The 24797-nt window shown below is 37.8% G+C and overlaps 1 pseudogene; it reads left to right on the forward strand.

The window, feature by feature from the left end:
• Nucleotides 1–267: 267 nt before the first annotated feature.
• Nucleotides 268–17629, forward strand: LOC115990555 (annotated as a pseudogene).
• Nucleotides 17630–24797: the final 7168 nt, after the last annotated feature.

Here is a 24797-nt window from a genome sequence, read left to right on the forward strand (position 1 = left end):
TACCAGTTTGGTTTCCTAGGTGATTATATCTTTGTGTTATTTATCTTTCTGTTGCTTTGCATGATATGATCTTTGTAATTGTGATAACCTAGATTTGTGAAATTGGACTAAGTAACAACCTGGCTAATTACCTAGGTTAATCCAATTGTGTTTTAAGGGGTCTAAAAACCATCAAAGATTTAAAAGAGACTCTTGTTTCTATGTTTTACTTTATTTTAGTATTTATTTTTGTTCTTTTTGGGTGAACACAGTTATCAAGTTCTTAGAATGGTTTTTCCTTTCATTACCGGTAAAACAGTTACAAAGTTTTGCCTCTTCTTTCTCATTCTAGTATCCTTTCTTCTTTCACTCACTCATGGAGATGAAGCTGCAGAAACGACTAGCGAAGTTACAAATATTGGTGCCATCATTGATGTTAGTTCCCGATTGGGAAAGAAGAAAAAACAGCTATGGAACTTACTGTTGGAAACTTCAACAACCATTCAAAGACTGATCACAAGCTGTTTGTCCATTTCTAGGACCCCGGGACAGACCCCTTTAGTGGCGACGCTACTCAGAGTCCAGGGTGTTCCTAGGAACACCCTGACTTGAAAAAAATAAAAAAAAAATTTATATATAAAAATTAAATTTTTTTTATTTGTTTATCCTTAAAAACAAATAGGAACACCCTCAAGCAATATCAGGAATACCTTTAAAATTTTTATGCCAAACAAATTTTGAAGTAAAATCTATAAAAAAAATAAAAAAATTGTAACAGAGAATTTGAAAAGAAAAAAAAAAGGGCCAAAATCATCAGTTTTTGTCATCACAGCCACTCACCACCACATCGCCGGTCACTTCCATGTCTCCGGCCACTTCCATTTGGTCAATCGCAGTCTCCCCACCTACTTCAGCTTCTTCTTCCTCGCCTTTTCTTCTCCATTCTCTGTTTTTCTTCAACTTTTCCGCTTCTCTGTTCTTTGGTATTTCTAGTTTTGAATGCCAATTGTCGTGTATTGTTTTGTACACTAGAGTCCCACTCCCCACGTGAATATTAGAGTCATTAAATGTGTCAATTCAAAATTTTCAAGCTTATCTCCAACCACCCACGTGCCTAGCTTTAACTTTTGCACATTGATTTTTATTTCTTTTGATTTTTACTTGGTAATATTATTAAACTACAACTCTTCTTTAAAAAAAATTATTATACAACCATAATTATTACTAATATTTAAAGGAATTATTATGTCAGACTTTAAAATCATTTTATATTTTTAAGAGAATATATAAAATTTTTAAGAGAATATATATATATTTAGCGGTAATTTCAAAACGGTACACTGGTATTAACCGATACCGAAATATTTCGTTTCTCTAGCTAAACCAAAATAGCCTCCTGTACAGTATCGTAGAGGCAAGGGTGTGTGCACACATGAGGTGTGTGCTAGTGTGTGCTAATGCACAGTGGGGTGTGTGCTAGACTACTAGTAGTTAGTAAAAAAAATTAATGAAGCAACTAAACATCAAAAATTAATAATTTAATTAACTAATACATTATAAAAGACAAACAAGTTAAATTATGTTACGCTAAACAACAATTAATAATTTAATAATTAATGAAACAAAAATACAACAAATTATAGTTTATAAAAGAAAAAAAAAATTTATGAAACAACTAAACAACAATAATTAATAATTTTATTAATATTTCAAATGAACTTATAGTTTATTGTACATGTACCTTTGTTCATTTCTTTTCTTTTCATTTTTTTTTCCTTTTGAGGTTTTTCGGTGTACAAAATGCAAATTTGTTTTGGTTTTAAGAATTTTTTTTTTTTTTTTTTTTTTTTAAGCACAAACTTCATGCTGGCCAAATCTTGAATTTCAGCCAGTATTTACCAAAACGTCCCAAAACAGACTGAAATTACTCGAAATGTTTTCAAAGTGGAATAGGAATACCCTGGACAAAATTCCTAGAGTCGCCACTAGACCCCTTCAAGTTGTTTATGCTGGTCTATTAAAGAAAAGAAAGTGGAAGTGCTTATTGGCAAGAACAAGTGGGAGGAAGCAGCATTAGTAGCTGAAATTGGAAACAAAGCTAATGTTCTGGTTCTTTCATTCACAACTCCGGCTATAACCTCACCAATTATGCAACATCGTTGGCCATTCTTGATTCAAATGACTAACAATGATTCTGCGAAGATAAAATGCATTGCAGAAATTGTTCGAACCTATAACTGGAAAAAGGTTATAGTAATATATGAAGATGATGCATATGGCAGTGACTCAGGAATGTTAGACCTTCTATCCGAGGCACTTCAGGAGGTTGATTCAGAGATTGAGTACCATTTGGTTCTTCCACCAATTTCTTCTCTCCCTAATGCAGGGGGGTTTGTTCTTGATAAGCTTTTGAAACTACAGTTAACAGCACAATCTCGAGTTTTTATTGTTCTTCAGTCATCAATAACAATGGTATCTCATTTGTTCAAAGAAGCTAAGAAAGTAGGACTTATAGGTAGAGAATCAGCTTGGATAATTCCAGAGAGTGTTGCTATTGTCCTAGACTTTGTTAATAACACATTTTTTTCCTCGATGGAAGGTGCTTTGGGAATCAAGACCTACTATTCGAATAGTAGTAATTCTTATAAGGATTTCTATGATCAGTTCACAAAATTTTTTGAAACCAAGTATCCCACGGAACAAAATCACGAACCAGAAATTTATGCTCTAAAAGCATATGGTAGTATTATGACAATTTCACAGGCCATAGAGAGAAAGATTAGTAACACAATTAGCGAAAAGATGATGTTAGAAAATATACTATCAAGCAGTTTCCCTGGTTTAAGTGGCCAAATACATTTCAAAGCAGAAAAGCTGCTACAAACTCCTATATTGTGGATAGTAAATGTCGTAAGGAAGGGATATGAAGAATTATACTTTTGGATGCCAGAGTCTGTGTTCTCAGAAAGCATTGAGATGAAAAATAGTACAAAGAAAATTGCAGGTCCAGTAATTTGGCCTGGATTTCTAAATGGAGTTCCAAAGGGTTGGGCAATGCCTACTAAACAAAATCCATTGAAAATTGTAGTTCCTTGTAGAACTTCATTTGAGGATTTAGTAAAGGTTGACTACATTGGGAATTACCTAGATAATTCCAAATATGATGGTTGGTGCATTGATGTTTTCAAAGAGGTGCTTAACATTTTGCCTTATACTCTGCCCTATGAATTCAAGGCCTTGAATGTCAGCTATGAGGAACTGGTTCAGCGTGTCTACAACAAGGTAACAACTCCAGATTTACCATTCAGTTTCTTCAATTGCTTTGTTAATGTTCATGGGCTGCATGACACAAAACAAACAAACTTTCACATTAATTTCTCAAATTCTTTATATGTTCACTTATGTTTATGAAGTTCTCAAAAATAAATTGCCTCATTGTTTATACACACCCAGTAAAAAGTTCCTTTGAATATACTGACATATATATAGTAGTATAAATGAGATTCAATTAAATAGACCACCAACATTCGGTTGCTTTAAAGAGCAAGTAATTAAGGAGAATTCTGGCACTTTACCCCTAATTTTGAAAAAAAATTAGCAACATGCCCCTGTTTGCAAACTATATAGGAGCGTGCCCCTGTTTCGATACTCGATTATCCTAAAATCGCGTTCAATTAAATACTCGATTTGTAGAAAATCGAGTTATGCCTGATCAAACTTAAAAAAAATATAAAAAAAAAAAAAATTTCCATGGAACTCGAGTTTCAGGAAATCGAGTTCCATGCAAAAAAAAATTTTATAAGTGTGATTGCTCTATATTTAGGGAGCCCTATAGTGGCGTTTTTAAGCCCTATAGTGACGTTTTAAAGCCCTATAGCGGCATTTTCCTGCAAATTTTTTTAGAAGTGTGATTGGCCCATATTCAGGGTGCCCTATAGTCGTGGTTGTAAGCCCTATAGTGAAGTTTTAAGGACCTATAGCAGCGTTTTTCTGCAAAAATTTTTATAAGTGTAATCGCTTTGTTCTGGGTGCCCTATAGTGATGTTTTTAGGTCTTATAGTGACGTTTTTAAGCCCTATAGTGACGTTTTAGAGCCCTATAGCAGCGTTTTCCTACAAAAATTTTTTATAAGTCCCCATACCAAGTTCAAGGGGCCCTATAGTGGCGTTTTTAAGCCCTATAGTGACGTTTTAAAGCCCTATAGTGGCGTTTTGGAACTCGACTTCCCTAAAATCGAGTTCCATGCTTTTTTTTTTTTCTTTTTTTTAGTTTTATTTGAAATAACTCGATTTTCTACGAATCGAGTATTTTAATGAAACTCGATTTTAAGGTAATCGAGTATCGAAACAGGGGCATATCCCTATATAGTTTCGAAAAAGGGGCATATTGCTAAATTTTTTAAAAATTAAGGGCAAAAGGCTAGAATCTCCAATAATTAAGCATAAATGTAGATTCTCTCCAGTCTCCATCTTGCAAAGAAGAGAGTCTATGAGTCAAATTTCACATAGGTCAAATTTGTATGAAGCTACTGTGGTAAGAAAAATGAGTATTGAGGAGATAAATTTTATACAGATTTGTTTTCTGATATTGGTTTCTCAAAACTTTGAACTTCTCATTTCTAACTTGCCCTTCGAGAACATTTTGGTAAGACTTTTCTGATAGTTTGCTTGAGTTTGACTGGCTCCTTCTAGAAGAGACAGAAAGCCCTTAAAATAGCAGTGAATTTATGACTAAAATAAGTTGTACGTAACTTGGACCTTTTTTCATATGTTTATTGTTTTCTTTTATTTCTTAGTTACAAACTTGTTTCTGATTGAAGAGGATAAAATTAAGGTAGACGGACTCGTCCAATAAGCCTTCGATAGGTGATGGTACTGAAATAATGGATGATCAAAACATAAGGACAAGACGATGGATTAATATGCCAGATGGAGAATATACAAGATGCATGGATCCTCCATAGTGGGTGGATTTTGGCTATACGGACACAAGGGGGACGAATATCAAGGCCACGTGGCACCTACGTGGCTTAAGTGGTCTCCAAGAAACCTCAAATAGAAACGTCTTGCGCCCTACAATTAATCCTAGTCAATGAAATCTCTATATGGGAAAAATCCCGTAAAATACATGAAGGTCCTCCCTATAAGGAAAGATCTTCTTCCCCAAGAAAACAAAGGTCGGTTTTGCACTACTATAAAAACCCAAAGCTCTCAGAAATCAAGATACGCATAATTTGCCCTAGCTCTGGCACTCTAGAGTTGTGAAAATTCTCTAACTTAACTTTCGGAGGGTTTTTGGCCGGTACCATACCGGTACTTTCTGTAGGGTTTTTCTTCTTCTTCTTTGTTGTGCCGATTTTTTCCAGGGCATGTGAGGACTATGCAGCCTATTGACAATTTTCGGCATCATTAGTTGGTGCCGTCTGTGGGAAAGGAGATTAGACCAAAGGCCATACTACTGCTTTCCAGACAAAGAGTTGCATGGTACTTACTCGCTCGATGGCAACCAATAATAATGGAGAGGAACCATTCACTATTGCCCTTGAAAGACAGGTACAGACCCTAGCTGTGGTGTTGGAACGCCTTACTAAGCAAAACCACGACTTGGAGGAACAACTATGGCAAAGGGATGTTGGGCTCAACAATCACCGAGAAGAGCAAGAGGACACCAACGTTAAAAGAAGGGACCGAGAAGGACCGAAAGGCAGCAACGCTCCGAGCAGACAAGAGTGACTAGATACCAGTTATCCATCCATTGCAGAAATAGCACCACCACACATGGTTGCGAAGATGCAAATGATGAAGGAGAGGATGGACTTCATGATGAACGCCCTCAAAGGACGGGTCTTAAGTGACCTCAATGAGTTAGTCCATCGGACGGATTTGCCTTTTACTACACTTGTCATTTCATTCCCCTTTCCACCGAAGTTCTGTATGCCATAGGTAGAAGCCTACGATGGGTCAAAGGATCCTTTAGATCACCTGAAGTCATTCAAGACCTTCATGCACTTGCAAGTCGTGGCAGACGAAATCATGTGCCGAGCCTTCCCGACTATGCTAAAGGGTCCTGTAAAGGTATGGTTCAGCAAACTGACACCCAACTCCATCAGTACCTTCAAGGAGTCGAGCGCAGTTTACCTCACATTTTATAGGGGGCATAGGTATAAGAAGTCCACTCTATGCCTGATGAGCATCATGCAATGAGAGGAGGAAATGCTAATATCTTATATAACACGCTTTAACAAGGAGGCCCTCTCAATTGATGAAGCTGACGACAAGATACTAGTGGCTGCATTTACTAATGAGTTATGGAAAGGGAAGTTTCTGTTTTCCTTATACAAAAATGACCAAAAAACCATGTCGGATGTACTTTACAGGGCTACTAAGTACATGAATGCGGAAGATGCATTGCTGGCCCAAGAAGAGAAGCCCAAGAAGAGGGAAAGACAAGAGGATGCACGGCAAGATAGGGGACGGAAGATGGCTAGGACCGGAGACCGACGGAAGGATAGACGCTCCAAACCCCCCACTGGGAGGTACATAAGCTTCACCCCGTTGACTGCCCCGATCAACCAAGTCTTGATGCAGATCAAGGACAAAGGAGCCTTGACATTTCCTGGCAAGCTAAAAGGAGATCCCCGTAAGAGGTCCAGAGACAAGTACTACTGTTTTCACTGTGATTAAGGTCATGATACGTCTGACTGCTACGACTTAGAGCAACAGATAGAAGCTCTTAGCCAACAAGGAAAGCTACAAAGGTTTGTTAGTAGGGAAAGGATAGACCTACCATAAAAGCAAGCTGCCCGGAGGGAAAACGAGTTTCCTAGGCCCCCTTTAGGAGAAATAAGGATGATCGTAGAAGGAAGACAACTTCCAGTTCATCTAGGAAGGCACGCAAAACCTACCTATGAATGGTTTAGAATGTCCAGCTGACGGGCTTCATCCTAAAGATGGCACGGATTGATAACCCTGTAATTAGGTTCACAAAGGAAGATGCTCAGCGCCTCAACCACCCACACAATGATGCGCTCGTGGTTAGCATAGGGGTGGGGGACTACAACACTCACCAAGTCCTCGTAGACAATGGGAGCTATGCCGATATCCTTTACTACCCAGCGTTCCAGCAGATGAGGATTGAGAGAGAATGGTTGGTTCCAACTAACGTGCCATGCGTTGGATTCGGAGGAACAAGAGTATACCCCCTCGATGCAGTCACTTTGCCTGTAACAGTCGGTGATTAACCTCAACAGATTACCATAGATGTAACATTCTTAGTTGTTGACTATTCGTCTACTTACAATGCCATCCTACCTTTAACTCATGGAAGGCCGTAACTTCAACTTACCCTGATGATCAAGATTGGCACCCTCACTAGCCCACTAGTCTGTCAAGTGCTCACGGCATTTCTAAGGGAGAACTAGGAAATCTTAACTTGGAGCCATGAAGACATGCCTGGAATTGATCCTTCCATCATAGTCCACAAGTTGAATGTATCGCCTTCTTTCTCTTCCATCTATCAGAAGAAACGAGTGTTAGCGTAGGAGCGAGACAAGGCCATAGTAGAAGAGGTTGGAAATTAAAGGAAGCAAAGTTCATATGAGAAATATAATACCCCGACTGGCTGTCCATCATAGTGATGGTCAAAAAAGCAAATGGAAAGTGGAGGATGTGCGTGGACTTCACGGACTTAAACAGGGCATGCCCCAAGGACAGCTATCCTCTTACGCAAATTGAGATCTTATTGGAATCAACAACAAGACACCAATTGCTAAGCTTCATGGACGCGTTCTCTAGTTACAACCAAATCAAGCTGGGCGAGGCTGATCAAGAGAAGACTTCATTCGTCACTAGCCAAGGTCTCTTCTGCTACAAAGTGATATCGTTCAGACTCCAAAACGCAAGCACCATATATTAAAGGCTAATGAACAAGATGTTCGCACGTCAGATTGGGAGGAATGTTCAAGTCTACGTGGATGACATGCTGGTAAAAAGCATACGGGAGGACGACCATTTAAATGACCTCAAAGAGACCTTCAACACCTTTCATTATTATAACATGAAGCTGAATCCAAACAAGTGTGCATTCAGGGTAATGGTAGGAAAATTCCTGGGGTTCTTGGTGTCCCAGAGAGGTATTGAGGTCAACCTAGAAAAAATACAGGCCATAATGGAGTTAATTTCGCCAAAAAGCTGCACTAAACAGGTTCGTCTCAAAAGCAACAGATAAATGCCTACTTTTCTTCCACACACTGAAGAAGTCCTTTGAATGGATGGCTGAATGTCAGCAAGCTTTTGAAGACTTGAAGACATATCTTTCTTCCCCACCGTTGCTGAGCCCATCCAAACCAAGAGAAGAATTGTTTCTCTACCTAGCCGTCTCCCCAGCCGCTGTCAGTGCGACCTTAGTTAGAGAGGAGAATGGAGTATAGAAACCCATATACTTCACAAGCTGAGCACTCCGAGGCGTAGAAGAGAGGTACCCTCTAATGGAAAAGCTAGCTTTCGCTTTGGTGACCGTAGCCCGCAAACTCAAACCTTACTTTCAAGCGCACATGGTGATTGTTCTAACAGAAAAACCTCTACGAAGAACAATGAGCAGCCCTGAAGCCGTCGGACAGATGGCACTATGGGTAATCAAGTTGAGTTGAGTGAATTCAACATACAGTATCGCCCACGCATGGCCATTAAAGGACAAGTTATTGTTGACTTCATCATAGAATTCACCAACATGAAAGGCTAGGGGGCAGAAGAGTGTCCAAGATGGAGTATCCACACAGACGAATCATCCAACAGACAGGCAGGTGGAGCTCGTGTGGTACTCCATAGCCTAGAAGGAGACGAGGTCGAATGCATGGTTCAACTTGATTTCCCTATGACCAATAACGAGGCAGAGTACGAAGCTTTAATAGCAAGGCTAGATATCACCAAAGCAAAAGGAGCCGTGGATGTGGTCATATAATTGGACTCTCAAGTAGTCACAAGTCAAGTAAATGACAACTACGAGTGCAAGGGTGAACGGATAAAGAAGTACCTGCAGTAAGTGAAGAAACGAACGAGCGACCTCCAAGCGAAGTTTGTTCAAATCCCAAGGGAGGAGAACAAGTAAGCCGACCGTCTTGCCAAGACTGCATTAGCAGAGCATATGCTTATCCCCAGTTAGGTACTCTCCTTTGTTTAGATCTTACCATTAATAGAAAGCATCAGTGTGCAAGAGATAGGTTCCGAGAACAACTAGACTACACCATTAATTTCCTACCTGAAAAACAACATGCTACCTGACAATAAGGAGGTTGTAAGGAAATTAAAGGTTCAGATAGCACGATTTGTGCTAATCAAAGACATCTTGTACCAAAGGGGCTTCTCCCGCCCATACCTAAGGTGCCTTAGGTTTGAAGAGGCAGACTATGTCATTAGAGAAGTTCACGAAGGAATCTACGGAAACCATTCTGGATCACGATCTTTAGTGCACAAGCTGGTACGAGTAGGATATTATTGGCCTACCATGCAGAAGGATGCCCATGCATATGTCAAAACTTGAGACAAGTGTCAAAGGTATGACAACCTCATTAGACAACCAACAGAGGAGCTCACTCCAATGACGGTCCCATGGCTTTTCACTCAAAGGGGTTGGATATCATGGGCCCGTTCCTAATAGCAATTAGACAGTTGAAATTCCTAGTAGTCGGCATAGATTACTTCACCAAATGGGTTAAGGCGAAGCCCTGGCCACCATCATGGAGAAGAACGTATGAAGCTTTGTATGGAGGAACATTATTTGCAGGTATGGTATACCTAGAGTACTGGTCTCAGACAACGAGAAGCACTTCGACAACGACTTGTTCAAATATTTTTGCTCGCAGTTAGGGATCAAGAATCACTACTCCTCACCTGCCCACCGTCAGGCCAACGGACAAGTTGAGGTCACAAACCGATCCTTGCTTAAAATCATCAAGACTCGACTCGAGGGGCCAAAGGGTATATGGCCGGAAGAGTTGCCAAGAATCTTATGGGCATACAGGAGGACGATAAGAACACCTACAGGAGAGACACCATTTCGACTAGCATACAGATGCGAGGCCATTATCCCAACTGAAGTTGAACTCACAAGCTACAAGGTAGAGAACCATAACAAAAGCAGTAACGATGAAGCTATGCGCCTACAGCTTGACTTGGTAGATGAGGTCAAAGCAATGATTGAACAAAGGTTATCACGGTACCAGGATCTCATGGCCAAACACTACAACTCTAGGGTCAGACACAGAGATTTCCAAGTTAAAGATCTCATCTTTAGAAAGGTGACAGGTGCCACAAGAGACCCTTCCCAAGGAAAGCTAGGACCTAATTGGGAAGGATCCTACAGGATCGCTTCATAGCATTGGAAAGCCACCTACCACCTGGAGACAATAGATGGGTAGAAGTTGCACCACCCATTGAACACAGAGCACCTAAAGAAATACTACCAATAGATAACGGCATGGACAACAACAATCTTCATTCCTAATTTATTTCCTTTTAGTTAATTCTCGTTATCTACAGTACTTTTAAGCCCAAAGGGCAGTTTTTCATTTTTTCAAGAACAATTTTTTATATGCACATATTTATCAAAATAGGAGGAGTTATTCAAATATGTCATATGTGTGCTATCTACACTACAAAATTATTAAGTCCATAAGTGGACCGGTTCATCCCAAAGGGTGACTTAAAATTATTAAGTCCATAAATGGACGGGTTCATCCCAACGGGTGACTTGAAATTATTAAGTCAAGTGGATGGGTTCATCCCAAGGGATGACTTAAAATTATTGTCCATAAGTAGATGGGTTCATCCCAAAGGGGTGAACTAAAATTATTAAGTCCAAAAGTGGACGGGTTCATCCCAAAAGGGTGAGTTAAAATTATTAGGTCCAATAGTGGACGGGTTCATCCTAAAGTGGTGAGCTAAAATTATTAAGTTCAATAGTGGACTAGTTCATCCTAAAGGGGTGAGCTAAAATTATTAAGTTCAAAAGTGGACTAGTTCATCCTAAAGGGGTGAGCTAAAATTATTTAGTCCAATAGTGGACAAGTTCATCCCAAAGGGGTGACATAAATTATTAAGTCCAATAATGGACGGGTGCATCCTAAAGGGGTGAGCTAAAGTTATTAGGTAAAATGATGGACGAGTTCATCCCAAAGGATGATTTACAATCATTGAGTCCAGAAATGGATTGGTCCATCCCTACGGGATGGTATGAACTCATCAAGTCCTTGAATGGACGGATCCATTATTAAATCCATGAGTAAACGGGTTCATCCCAAAGGGTACCATCAATGTACCAAGTCCAAAGTGGACGGGAACATATATTCAGATATATAATCAAAATACAAGCGACAGATATCAAAGCATTATAAAGGCCCGTAAAGGGAAAGTGTTTAACAATAGGCAATGGTTAAATTAACAAGAACATTGTCATCCCTAAAGATCTTTACATTCAAAAAAGAAAAAAAGAAAAAATAAATCTACTACTAATCCACTAGGTTCTCTTTGTCTTTCTCTCCAACAGACTGGTTCCCCTTAGGTGGATAGGACACATCTTCGACGGGTTTATCCTAATCCTTAGGAGCAATCTCTTCGCCGCCTTGAGGGTCAGGGGTGGAGTCATTTGTGAATAACTTGTCAGTGCCTTTAGAGTAGACAGGATAAGCTGGAGTTTGGGCTTAGGCCTCAATGGAAATATGGAAAGATCCAGGTCTGGGAAGGATGCCTTAACTTGACGGAAGAAATTGTCAAAGTCGTTGGCGAAGGAATCGCCAAGTTCCTTTAGGAGGGCGTCAGAGTCACAATATACCATTATCGCGTCCTCCTTAGCCTGACAAAGCTTATCCTTTGCATCTTTGATCTTTCCCTCCTTGTCCTTAAGTATTTTCTTCAGCGCCTTAACTTACACCTCCGACTCCTCTAAGAGCTTTTTTGTCAAATCAAGCTTTCCAACCTGGACCTCTTTCCAGGCCAATAGCTCCTGCAACTCCGTCTCTTTAGCCCACAACTTCTCTCTCAAACGGCCAATCACCATCTCTTACGATACACAACGGTCCATCGGACCCTTCATCATAAGCACCCCCTGCAAGAATCAGTAACAAAGGTTAGAACGAGACAACAATAGGATGGAACATAAAAAAAGGGAGGGATAGGCATACTTCCGCCAAGCTGAAAAGGTCCATCTCCCCAATGGCCTCAATAGCATGATTGCCCAAGTTTGCATAGTCATCGTCCTTAACAATGGACGAGAGCTGTTTGAGCGAATACCGTAAGTCTTCACGAAGGACGTCGAGGTGCTCTTCAGTGACGGGAACCTGACCCGTCATCAGGCTTTTCCCTTCCCCGGACTAAGCTTGGGGGCAACTTACTGGTAACAGTAGTCTCACCAACAACTGACCTAGTCACCACCTTAGGTTTCTTAGGGGGACAATCCATTTGGTCAGACAGCTTCCTTTTGGTAAACAGGTTAGCCGGACCCGTCCCTTTAGAAGGTAAGCTTCCTTCCTGCTTCTTCTTCGTAGCAACCTGTTGCTTAATATATGCCCTCCTCCTACTATCTTCCATTTCTACATAAAGATGGATAGAAAGAAAGAGTTAGATAAACTACTAAAAATCAGAAAGGAAACCAAGTAATGGGCAACAGACTTACGTTTGTGCACTTGGTTATCGTAGCGACAGGCAACTGCAATAGGTTCAGGACTGTCACAATAACAATGGAGGGTGTCCAAGGTAACCAGCTTAATCCACGTTCTTTCTGATAACTTGGTGGTCCTGAAGATCTTCTCCAAAAAGATCCACTGCTCAAGAGTAGCTTCTGGGTGATCCCGAGCTACAATGAGAGACGCTTAGAATATCAAACGAAAAAAGTAATAGAAAATGAAACTTATGACGGACGGACACCTACTAGACGGGGGCATTATACTTGTCCACAAGCATGTACTCATGATCATAGGGGTGACACATCCAGTCGTCCCCTTGGATGAAAAAATACCAACTCTTCCAGTTTCTGTTTGAGTCGGGAGTCTCACACACTAGCCTAAGCAATGGACTCCTTGGCAAGAAACTGTACATGCCCTTTGATTGGGTAATTTCAGATGGACAGTAGTAGTGGAAGAACTCCTCCACCATCATCCTATGTGCCCCATTAGATAACACTCCCTATAAGACTTCCGCACCTAGGAAGACTCTCTAGGCATTCAAAGAGATTTGGGTAACGGCTAGTCCCAGGTACTGAAGAAGATGACGGTGAAGAGCACTTAAAGGGAATCTAAGTCCCACTTTTAACATTTGCTCATACACTCCGACATCTTCAGCCCCCTGGTAGTAACACTTTTCGGACTTGAAGGGTAGATGGATTGGTATGTCGACGGGAATCTGGTATTTCTCCCTAAGCGTATTGAAGTTTTTTTGTTTGATGGAAGAATTGAAGTCGTTTATTGTCCATAACGGAAGCATGATAAACTCCCTAAGAGCATCAGGACCTATGACAAATTGAATAGGGGGTTCAGCATTGACTATATCTTCATCATTGGAATCACTTTTTGACCCGTCCACATCCAGGTCCTCATCCTCCTCCGTGGAAGGTGAGTTGGCAGATGGAACCCTTTCATTATAGAAGGTGTCGGGGTCATCCTAACCTAATGGAAAAACCTCATCATAGTCCGCTCCTTTGTGGACACATGATTGTTCACTCGACGCCTCACTAGACATTTGTCACCTACACATGACCGGTAAATCCCTAAGACTCTACAGGTCTACATAGGCGATGGGCATGCGATATTTAAATAAATAGCAAAAAAAGGGAAGAGTTCAATGTAAGGTGCAAGATACTTACAGGTGAATAGTGTGTAGAAAGAGACGGAGAAAGCGTAGCAGATGATCACACCAGGTAGACGGTATAATAGTTTGTTGAAAAGGACGGCAACACTCTGATTGGAAATTCGTTGCGAAAAGTAAAAATGAAAGGGAGAAGCAACATATATATATATATATATATATATATATATAAAGGAAACGGCACGGAAGACAAAGAGACGCTTTGATCCGAATGATTAACCACTAAAAACATGCCACGTGCCCCTACTGCATTAATGACTCTAAGCTAGCCTGTCAATCAAAACACATTTTCCAAAGGTGGAGTTTGACCGTCACTCCATGGGTTCGTCCGTAAGATAAGATGATGGAACCATAAAGTGAGGGGGCAACTAAAGAGGATAAAATTAAGGTAGACAAACTCGTCAAAAAGCCTTTAATAAGCGATGGTACTGAAATAATGGATGATCAAAACATAAAGACAAGACGATGGATTAATACACTGGACAAAGAATATACAAGACAGATGGATCATCCATATTATGGCTATATGGACACAAGGGGGACGGATATCGAGGCCACGCGACACCTACGTGGCTTAAGTGGTCTCCAAGAAACCTCAAATAGAAACGACTTGTGCCCTACAATTAACCCTTGTTAACAAAATCTCTATATGGGAAAAATCCTGTAAAATACGTGAAGGTCCTCCCCATAAGAAAAGATCTTCTTCGCCAAGAAAACAAAGGTCGGTTCTACACTACTATATAAACCCAAAGCTCTCAGAAATCAAGGTACGTATAATTTACCCTAGCTCTGGCTCTCTAGAGTTGTGAAAGTTCTCTAACTTAACATTTGGAGGGTCTTTGGCCGGTACCACACCGGTACTCTCTGTAGGGTTTTTCTTCTTCTTCTTTGTTATGTAGATTTTGTCCAGGGCACATGAGGACCATGCAGCTTACTGACAATTTTTGGCATCATCACTAATAAAGACTATGCTTGCCATGTATGATCAAAAAACAATGGAAGACTTACGATGCTCTTGTTGGAGATGTGACCATATTAGCCAACCGTACAAAATATGTGGAATTTACTCAAGGACAAAGTTTAGCTACAAAATTAGTTGTAGCCTTAGACTACAAACTTACTTAATATCTTTTTATTAGATGTGAATTTTGACAAATCCACTATTGGATTACATCTTCTTCTTCTATCCTCCATGCTTGCAAAATTTCAAGAAAATTAAAGATCAATAACTATGTTATCAATAAGTTTTTTAAATTGCAAGTTTTTGAAATTTAAAATTATGCACAAAATATAAGCTTATAGATCATATAGTAAATGATATCCGATTGACACAAAATTTAACATGTGTATTAAGAGCGTAAAGAACATGCATTTCAACGGTTATATTTTCAAAATATGTTGTAGTATTTATTTTATTGAGTGAGTTTGTAGCTTTAAGCTACAACCAATTTTGTAGCTAAACTTTGTCCTTTACTCAACCATTTACAGAGTCAGGGTTGTCCATGGTTGTTCTTGAAACACCTGAAGGATTTGCATGGATATTCTTGAAGCCTTTCACCTGGAAAATGTGGCTGGTGACCGGTGTCATCTTGATTTACACAATGCTTATAGTATGGTTCTTGGAGCATCAATATAATCCAGAATTTAAAGGCCCATTGAAGAATGAGATTGGTACCTCACTTTGGTTCACATTCTCCACTTTGTTCTTTGCCCACAGTAAGTACCAATTTCTATAATATGTTTTATATTTTTTATGAGCACTAATGTGCATGATCATGATAAGTGCTCTATGACACTTAGCACAAGCTAATGATCAAGTCTTCCATACCATTTATGGAGTCTAAACAGCTTCAAGGCTGCCTCATTGTGCCCACCCCTAATAACTTCTGGCTGTCTAGGATGTAAAGTAATACAATTAGTTTACCATTGCACAAATTCTCTTCTTTCTGTACATGTAATTAGATAATTTTAAGAGATCTAGTACTTTCCAGTTAGTGGGAGAGAAAGAGGTAGGTTTAAGTTTGAGGTTTAGAATGCTAGAATTACTGCAAGGTTGCAGCTCATATTTGACTGGAAAGTATGCTTTTTGTCCGAAATAAATGTGCACTTGATGCAACAATTTGCTTACAACATAATGCCAATTTTACAAAATGGACTAATCCCTTTATGATCAATTAGATTCATCCTATTATGATATTTCTTTCTAATCAATAGGAGTTCCAGAGACAAATACTAAACATCAGCCAGGATGGGATTTCTAATGAATGGAATCAATTACATTTGCAGGGAAAAGAGTTTATAGCAACCTTACTCGAGTCGTGGTGGTAGTTTGGCTCTTTGTTGTACTGATCTTAACCTCAAGCTACACTGCTAGTCTGTCTTCCATGCTCACTATGCAACAACTACAACCAATTTAAGATATTGAGTGGCTGAAGAGCACCAATGCAAAAATTGGTTGTGATAATGATTCATTTGTAATGAATTACCTGCAGAAAGAGCTTAAGTTTAATTCAACGAACATCATTAAGTTTAATTCAACGAATCATTAAGTTTAATTCAACGAACATCATTATGAAGTACATTTCAAAGACAAAAGCATAGCTGCTGAATTTTTTGAACTTTCATATGAGGAAATTTTCATCAATAAATATTGCAAGGGATTCACTACCTCCACACAGACCTATAGATTTGGAGGATTTGGCTTTGTGAGTAGTAATTACTCCTTTCTATCTTTTCGTTTCCACATAATTTTAAATTGATCATCTGGAAGTTCAATAGTGTTATATATTAGCATTGGCCATCAATAAATTAAATTCAAAAGATTCATGCACATTTTCAAATTATATCGATCTTTATAAAATATTGGCAGAAAATGTGGATTCCAGACTGTTTGAATATGGAAAGTAGCAATTTTGTAGAGAGTTTCTGAAAGTTTTCTATGTTGGCTAAAACTCATTATTTCAAAGAAGTCTTCATATGTTTTCAGACAATTGTTTTAAAGCTTAAGAGATGTTCTAAACACATGAATCCTAAATAAATATTAATTATAGAAAATTGTCCAAACATGCTATGATTTTTTGTTTTAGTAATTCCATTCCAAATGTATTAGGAGTTTCACTGTTTGAGATGTATCAATTTCATGTCTTAGACTAAATATTATAAGTTTAAAAGGTAACAAGTTTCATGTCACTTAGAATATTAAATTATGTGACACTTCATGCATTGTCATGAAAAAAAAATTATTTACTCTAAAATAGACAGTATTTAATTCATGTGAAATGACTTGTAATTACCCTCCATGCAGGCATTCCAAAAAGGCTCGCCAATAGCGAAGGATTTTTCAGAAGCTATTCTAAAGCCATCAGAAGATGGAGCCCTAGCAGGTCTAGACGAAAAATGGTTTGACTCCCTCACGTGAGTGTTCAACAGACCAAACATTCAATGATACAGATCCTTTGAGCATCCTAAGCTTCTGGGGTCTCTACCTTATATCGGCTGCCATTTCTACAATTTGTTTCCTACTATCATTAATTCGATTACTAAAGAATTATCAACATGATCAAGATGCATATCAAGGCAATGCAACTGCTAGCCCTGGAAGTGTTTGGAACAAGGCATTTGGACTAGCAAAATAATTTTATAATGGACAGATCAATACTCCAGAGAGAGCTTCAAGTTCATCTTGCACACCAGACTTAAATAATTGGACTTCTTTAAGATGGGAAGATGTGAGCACTATCAATGTTTTGGACAATATTATTCAAGCCTCCCCACCTTCTGAAATTGAGATGTCATAGAACTCCTTATTGAATGCACAAAGTAAAATAGGTCGGTTTTACACGAAGAATTTTTTGTAATGAGCCTAAATGTTGTAATATTTACACCTAATTTTCTACTACTAATTTTTTATTGTATGAAAGAAAGGTGTTAGGTTCTAAGACTTTAGGAACTAATGTATTAGAAATTCAATGTGTATTATGTTGGCAAACCATGATCAAAACATAGAGTCTAGATTTAGACTTGCTCAAAGTGTGGTTTTATGTAAAATTGGAATCGAGTGATTGCAGGATTTATTGGTCAAAATCTACAAGGCTCGATCAATCGAAAATTAGACTTGATTGATCGAAACTCGTGCAGATTTAAATTTCTGCAGAAATTCCAATTCTGCCCAAGCCCATATGACGTGTAGGGTTAAGTATTTTACTTCAAGTATAAAAGGAAAAACCATAGCTACGTTTTAGAAGTCTTTGAAGAGTTGTGTGTTGAATCTTTTGTGAGATTTAGAGGTGTTTACCTTCATACACACACATAGAGCTATCAAGATCAAGATTCACTCAAGAACTTGATGATCTCTTTAGTTGTTGCATAAAGAACTTTAAAGAAGATATAAAACCTTTGAGTAGAGTCTCAAAGTCACAAGTAGGAGAACTTATGGTTGTTGCAGATTAAAGAAAGAAGTAGTCTGTGGACTCGGAGCTATCACGTGATTGTAGTAGTAAGTTTTCTACTCGAGGTAGCAATAGGATGTTAATGGTTTAAGTTCTATTGTAAAAACTTAAATTCTTTCATAGTGGATTTGTTTTTACCTTAAGGATATCTAAATTAAATCCTCCCCAGGTTTTTTACCGGTTAGATTTTTCTGGGTTATCATATCGTGGTGTTCTTTAATTTTTCCGCATTATTTACATGATATGATATTATTGTGTTAACCTAGATCTAAATAATTTATCTACGTAATCATTTGGCTAAATAACTAGGTTAAGCAACTTGTGTTAAAGGGTCTAAAAACGTACAAGTGGTATCAGAGCAAGTTAGCTCTAGTGTTTTAGATCTTTTGATTTAAGGGTTGATCCATGACCCCTGTTGTCATGGAACACGGTCATTCTCTTGTGATCTCTCCACACTTTGATGGGAATAGCTATACTTATTGGAAAGTAAGGATGAAAGCCTTCCTGAAATCTATTGATGAGAGAGTGTGGAATTCCGTTGAATATGGATGGGAGAAACCGACTACTCCTATTGGTGAGTGGTCAACATCTCAAAAAGAGGCAACGCTTTTAATAGCAAAGTCATGAATGCTATTTTTAATACTGTTTCTATGGAGGAATTCAAGAGAATCTCAAATGTTGAGGTTGCTCATACTGTATGGAATATTCTCCAAACTGTGCCTGAAGGCACAAAGGCAGTTAAGATTAATAAGTTGCAACAGTTAATAACTAGATTTGAAAGCATTAGAATGTCTAATGATGAATGTTTTGATGAATTTTATACTAAACTTAACGATATTTTTAATTCTACTTATAATTTGAGTGAAATTTATGATCAACCTAAGATTGTTAGGAAGATTCTTAGATCCTTGACTGAGGACTTTAGACCCAAAGTGACTATCATTACTGACAGCAAGGATGTGGACTCCATCCTTGTTGATGAGCTTATAGGATCTCTCTAATCCTATGAGCTAGACCTACCCAAAACAAACAAATCCGAATCGATGGCTCTTAAGTCAGTTGATGATGTTGATGGGAATGGATTTGATTATGAACTCTCTTCTACAGAGATTGCTTATATTGCCAAGAATTTTAGAAATTTTCTTAGAAACAACAGCAGAAGGGCAAGAGGTAAAACAATGCTAAACCTAGGAATTTTAAGAAAAATGAACCAACTAAAGTTAATAATGCTGATAAATCAAAAGAAAAAGTTGGTCAAACCTCTAGTAATTCTCTAGGTCAACAATATTTTGGTTGTCAAGGGTATGGTTATGTGAAATCTGAATGTCCTACATTCTTGAGGTCAAAGGGTAAAGCCATGGTTGTAACCCTTAATTATGATAAAGTTTCTGATCACGACTCTGGTAGTGATGAAGATGGAAACTTCTTTGCTTTCACAACTACTGCTGCAGTTGATAAAAGTGTTATGGTTGAAGAGAACCCTTCTGATGGGGAACTCTTTAAGTGTGCTGATTTGCAAGAAGCTTTTAATAAGCTGTACAAGGTTGCTGCAAAGGATGCAATGAGTGTAGACTTAAGTCTAGAGAAGATTGCTACGCTTGAACTTGAAAAGAAAAACTTGTTGCTGAATTTGCTTGATGCTAATGAATTGGTTAGTAAGGTGAAGACTGAAAACATGATATTGCTTGTTAAGATTAAGAACCTAGAAAACTAGAATTATCTGTTGCTAGAGAACAAACAAATAGTTCTGCTAGTTCTAAACTTGATCACATGTTGAGTATTCAGAAGTCTCCCATAGACAAAATGGGTTTAGGTTTTGTTGACAGCATCTCTGTGTCTGAAGCTCATTCCACAAGTTTTGTTCCTTCTTCTGAGCCACACAAGATTGAGGTTTTCAAACCAATAGAAGTTACTCTTGCTCCAAGGAAGATTAGGGTTGATCTTAAAGAGTCTAAGCCTAATAATCCTAACCTCCCTAAAGACAAGAAGCATGATAGATCTTTGTGGGTTTGTCATTTTTGTGGAAAGGCTGGGCCTACTTGCCCAAACCGCTTCAAGTTGCAAGCTGCAAAGCGAGCAAATAAGCCAAAAGTACTTGTGCCTTAAGCACAAGATCTTATGGTACTTATTGGTGAATTGGTAAAGGCTTTAAACCTTTATACCAATCCTAGAGTTACTTATCATTTTAATATGAATAATAACTCCAGAACCAGAGTTGCATCTAAGAAATTTTGGATGCAAAAGGCTCAATCTAATTGAGTCTTTCTGACATAGTCCTTGTGCTTCATCTCTATATCCTTTGTGACCATTTTTCTTGAAGTTTTGTTTCTTTTTGCTTTTAGGATTTTCATTGCATTACATTCGTGCATTTCATACTAGGTTGTTTTCATTTGTTTCTTTAAAAAAAAAAATGGAAAGAGGAATGAGAAAGAGTATGTTTTGTAGTTAAGGTTGGCCATATTATCTTTACATAACATGCCCGTGTACCTTGTTTAGCTTGGATGAGCTTATTTTTCTGCACTTTGCTAGTTTTAGCTATGTAGTGCATGTTGTGTGGGAATTGTTTATAGTTTTTGATCACATGATCTTGATTTTGAAGTCACTTGCTTTTGATTGTAAGGACTAAAAAATCCTCAAAGAAAGGAATAACTAACCATCTCACTACTATTTACTAGCTAATCATGAACACCTTTGTGCTTATCATAAGATTTTGTGCTCGAGAAAGTGTAGCACATGCACAAAAAGAAAATAAGGTGTAGCCTTGGAATAAAAACAAATAATAATAAATGAATAAAAACGTAATGAAATAAAAATGGCATGTACATTATAAGGCTAAAATTAAAAAAAAAAAATTACACGATTGCAAGCTTGTTTTCGAGGAGATGTGGGAGTTATAGGATGTAACTCTTTAGGTGATAGTCACTTTCAAATTTATGTGATGAATAATGTAGAAATTGTGATTGATTACTATCTACATATCACCTCACATGTATCTCATGCTGTTACTAGTTACACACTACAAGTTATTCTTTGCTAAACTTAGTACATGAAATTGTGTGTGATTTTGGTTTGACCATCCAAGATTATATGTTCTTTGATTTTGATACAAAATATATTCATTGATTGATTTTTGGGGACAAAAAGTGTTATAATCTTGCTTGGGAAGATCTGGGTTGAAATCAAGTGTTTTTGAAAATCTTTAGAACTCATACTCATGCATTTCATTCATGAAATAAGTTGTTTTGAGTGTTTTCTGCATAAAACTCCTGTGTGTTCTTTGACCAATCGAAAATGCCTTAATTTTTTAAGCTTGGTTCTGCCTGGTTGAATTGATGCTCAATTAGTGCTCGATCAATCAAATCTGTTTTTCGATTGATCGAACCCAATTTTCGACCGATCAAAATTTTTAAATTTTTAAAGGAAAGCTTCTGCCTGGCTCAATTGGTGCCCGATTGGTACTCGACCGATCGAATTTCAAAAGAAAAGAACATAAAGTTCTTTCTCAACACGTGTTCTTCACTTTTCAAAGATTTTTATATCTTTTTCTTTCCTTCTTTTCCTCGACCGATCCAATCCAAGTTTGTTTGTCATTTTCTTCCTCAAATTTTTCAAGTTTTTTTTCCCTCAAGCATTGGTAAGACCTTTATACCCTTTCTTTTTCAATTTATTTATATGCTTCATGCATTTTCATGCAATTTTCTTTGAAAATTTTGAGCATAGGAATTTTGAGATTTTTTATTTTTGGGTTGTTTTTAATCATATTTAATCATTGGGTTTTTGTTCTTAGATGTTATAAATAGGATTCCCATGCATTAATTTGATCAATTTGGTGTTTTGAGAACAATTGGAAATTCTAGGGTTTGGTATTTCGTGAAATTGGGGATTTTGTTCAATTGAGTTTAATTTGATGAAATTGGCTTGAGTAATTGATAAATTATATCATTATATGATGTTTTCTAACTAGTATAATGATTAATTGATCAATTTGAATTGGTTTTGAAATTGGGTTTTTCAAAATTTGGGGTTTTTGGACTAAAACTCTTTGTTCAAGTCAATTGTTGGTAAATGTTGAGAAATTGAACAAATTTTTTATGCATTAGAGCATGTATCATATGTGGGTATGTGTTTTAGTTGTTCTCCCTCACTACAATTTGAGTTCATCATCGGCAACAAGCTTTAGAGTACACAAAGTCGCCGTCCGGTTATAGGTTCAGGTAACATTTAATAACTCCATGATGAAGGTTTATACAACAAATTGAGCTCAGAGTTAGGGTACGATTGCAAGAAAAGGTTAAGCACCCCAGGCCGCATAGCTATAAGTGGCACTCATTTGTATTACTAGATTACTTAAATGGAGTTTACTATGTAGGTCCTTACGCATATACACACACCCTAACCTTAGAATCTAAATAAGCAAGAAATGAACAAAGAGGCAACCAAACAAAGGGAGAAGTGTCAAAAATTAATCACCCGAACGTTATGGTCATAGATCACGTGAGAATTAATCCAAAATTTGAGCATCCAAATTATGTGCGCATTCAAGCATATGAACACCCAAGCATGCGTACATTCAGTGAAAAATGGATATGTTGACAGTGAAGAATAGTGTAAATTCATCAAAAAAAATTTATACTTTTTATGTATAGATTATTAAATTCTTAGAAAAACATTTGAGTGTATTAATGTAACAGAATTATAAACATTCAGTGAAAAATGGATAGGCTGGATGCACAAAATTTTGTAAATTCAATGAAAAATTGTGTTCCTTAGTTGTAAAGATTGTTTGGATTCTTAGAAGAATTTGGGCGCATTCATTGTACATAATTGTGTACATTTCATGAAAAAGGGATATGTGGAATGTACAAAATTGTGTAAATTCAACGAAAAATTGTGTACATTTGGGGTTCGGGTTGTCAGGAATCTTAGAACAATTTTAGTGCCTTGATCGAACATAGTTGTGTACATTCAGTGAAAAATGTATAAATTTACTGTACAAAATTGGGTAAATTCAACAAAAAATAATATAGATTTGATGTAAAGATTTTTTGGATTCTTAGAAAAATTTGAGTGGATTCATCGCACAAAATTTTGTAGTTCAATAACAAAAATTTGTACAATTGTTATACAGATTGTCTAGATTCTTAAAAAATAAATAAAAAAATAAAAAATAAAAAATAAATTGGGTGAGTTCATTGTAGAGCATTGTGAACATTCAGTGAAAAATGGATTTGTTAAAAGTATATAAATTCAATTACAAATTTCTTACATTTGATGTGTTCTTAAAAAAATTAAGAGCATTCATTGTTCAGAATTGTATATGTGCATGCCCAGATTCCGTCTGATGGGCCAATCGAGCTATTGGGCTCACAATTTATTTAGTATTGTGGATTTATGGATTTCCTACAATGGGTAATTCCTTTTAGTAAATCAAAGCCCACCAAGATTGATTATCTTCTTTGCCGAGCACACTGACAGTAGATTTCTTCACTCAGTTGTTCTTTCTTCTCCAATCATTACCCTCAATTGGCCAACCCTTTTTCTCATTCCTTTCTCTTATCTATAGCCTCTCCATAGTGGGTGAATAATGATTACTTTCTGATGCCATTCGTGTGGGAGGGACCCTTTCTAATTATTCCTGACAAGGTGGCCCCCACCTTGGGAACAGGAGCTTAGATGTTGGAACTAAAGTTAGATGCCATATAATGCTCGGCATTGATGTTCCCTAATGCACTACCTTGTGTGCCAAAGTTCAACTGAGCAATAGAGATACCGAGGTTCAACTGTCTTATTGTCCATTGAAGTCCTGAACAATGGGCCAGTGTCCATGGGCCGTTCAATATTGGTCGCAAGAGATATTGGGCCCAAATGTTGATACTATTCATGGGCTGCTCTGGCTTAGGCCTAAGGGGGGATGGGCTTCTAGCCGTATACAGTACAATAGCCCCCCTTGATTCATTCTCGGTGCTCAGGGAAGAATCAAGGACCTACGTCACACTATTAGCTGTTCCTCGGGGATGTGAACCATCAGTCATTAATGAGGGACAAGACAACTGTTACTTTTAGGAATAAATGGGATGACAGCTTGTCACATCAGACGATAATTATAACCTGACAGTTCATATATCGAGGTTATGCATGTGAAGGTTACAAAAAGTGATTTGAAAAGGTTTTCCCATCTAAATATTCATTAATTATTTTTCTCTCTGTTCATCTCAACCAAGCATACATCCTTCCACTGAAAGCACGCCTTCTACAGCCCACTGTAAGTCCTTTTGCTCATTACCTTACCTTCTTCTAGTTGCCATCTTCTATTCTAGTATTAGGAATGGGTTTTTCTCATCTTCTTAGAATTGAGGTGGCCTTGGCCAATTTTAGGGCTAGATTTGCCATTCCTCAAGACGTAAATGTAATTTACTGCCACGAGAATGATATAGCCTTTGAGTGGTGTCCTTATGTGGTTTTCTTTCCTTTAATGTCTATTCTAGAGAGAGGGGGGGAGGGTTAGGTTCCCCGTAGA

This window comes from Quercus lobata, chromosome 5 (genome assembly GCF_001633185.2).
Source record: "Quercus lobata isolate SW786 chromosome 5, ValleyOak3.0 Primary Assembly, whole genome shotgun sequence".
Taxonomy (NCBI): Eukaryota; Viridiplantae; Streptophyta; class Magnoliopsida; order Fagales; family Fagaceae; genus Quercus; species Quercus lobata.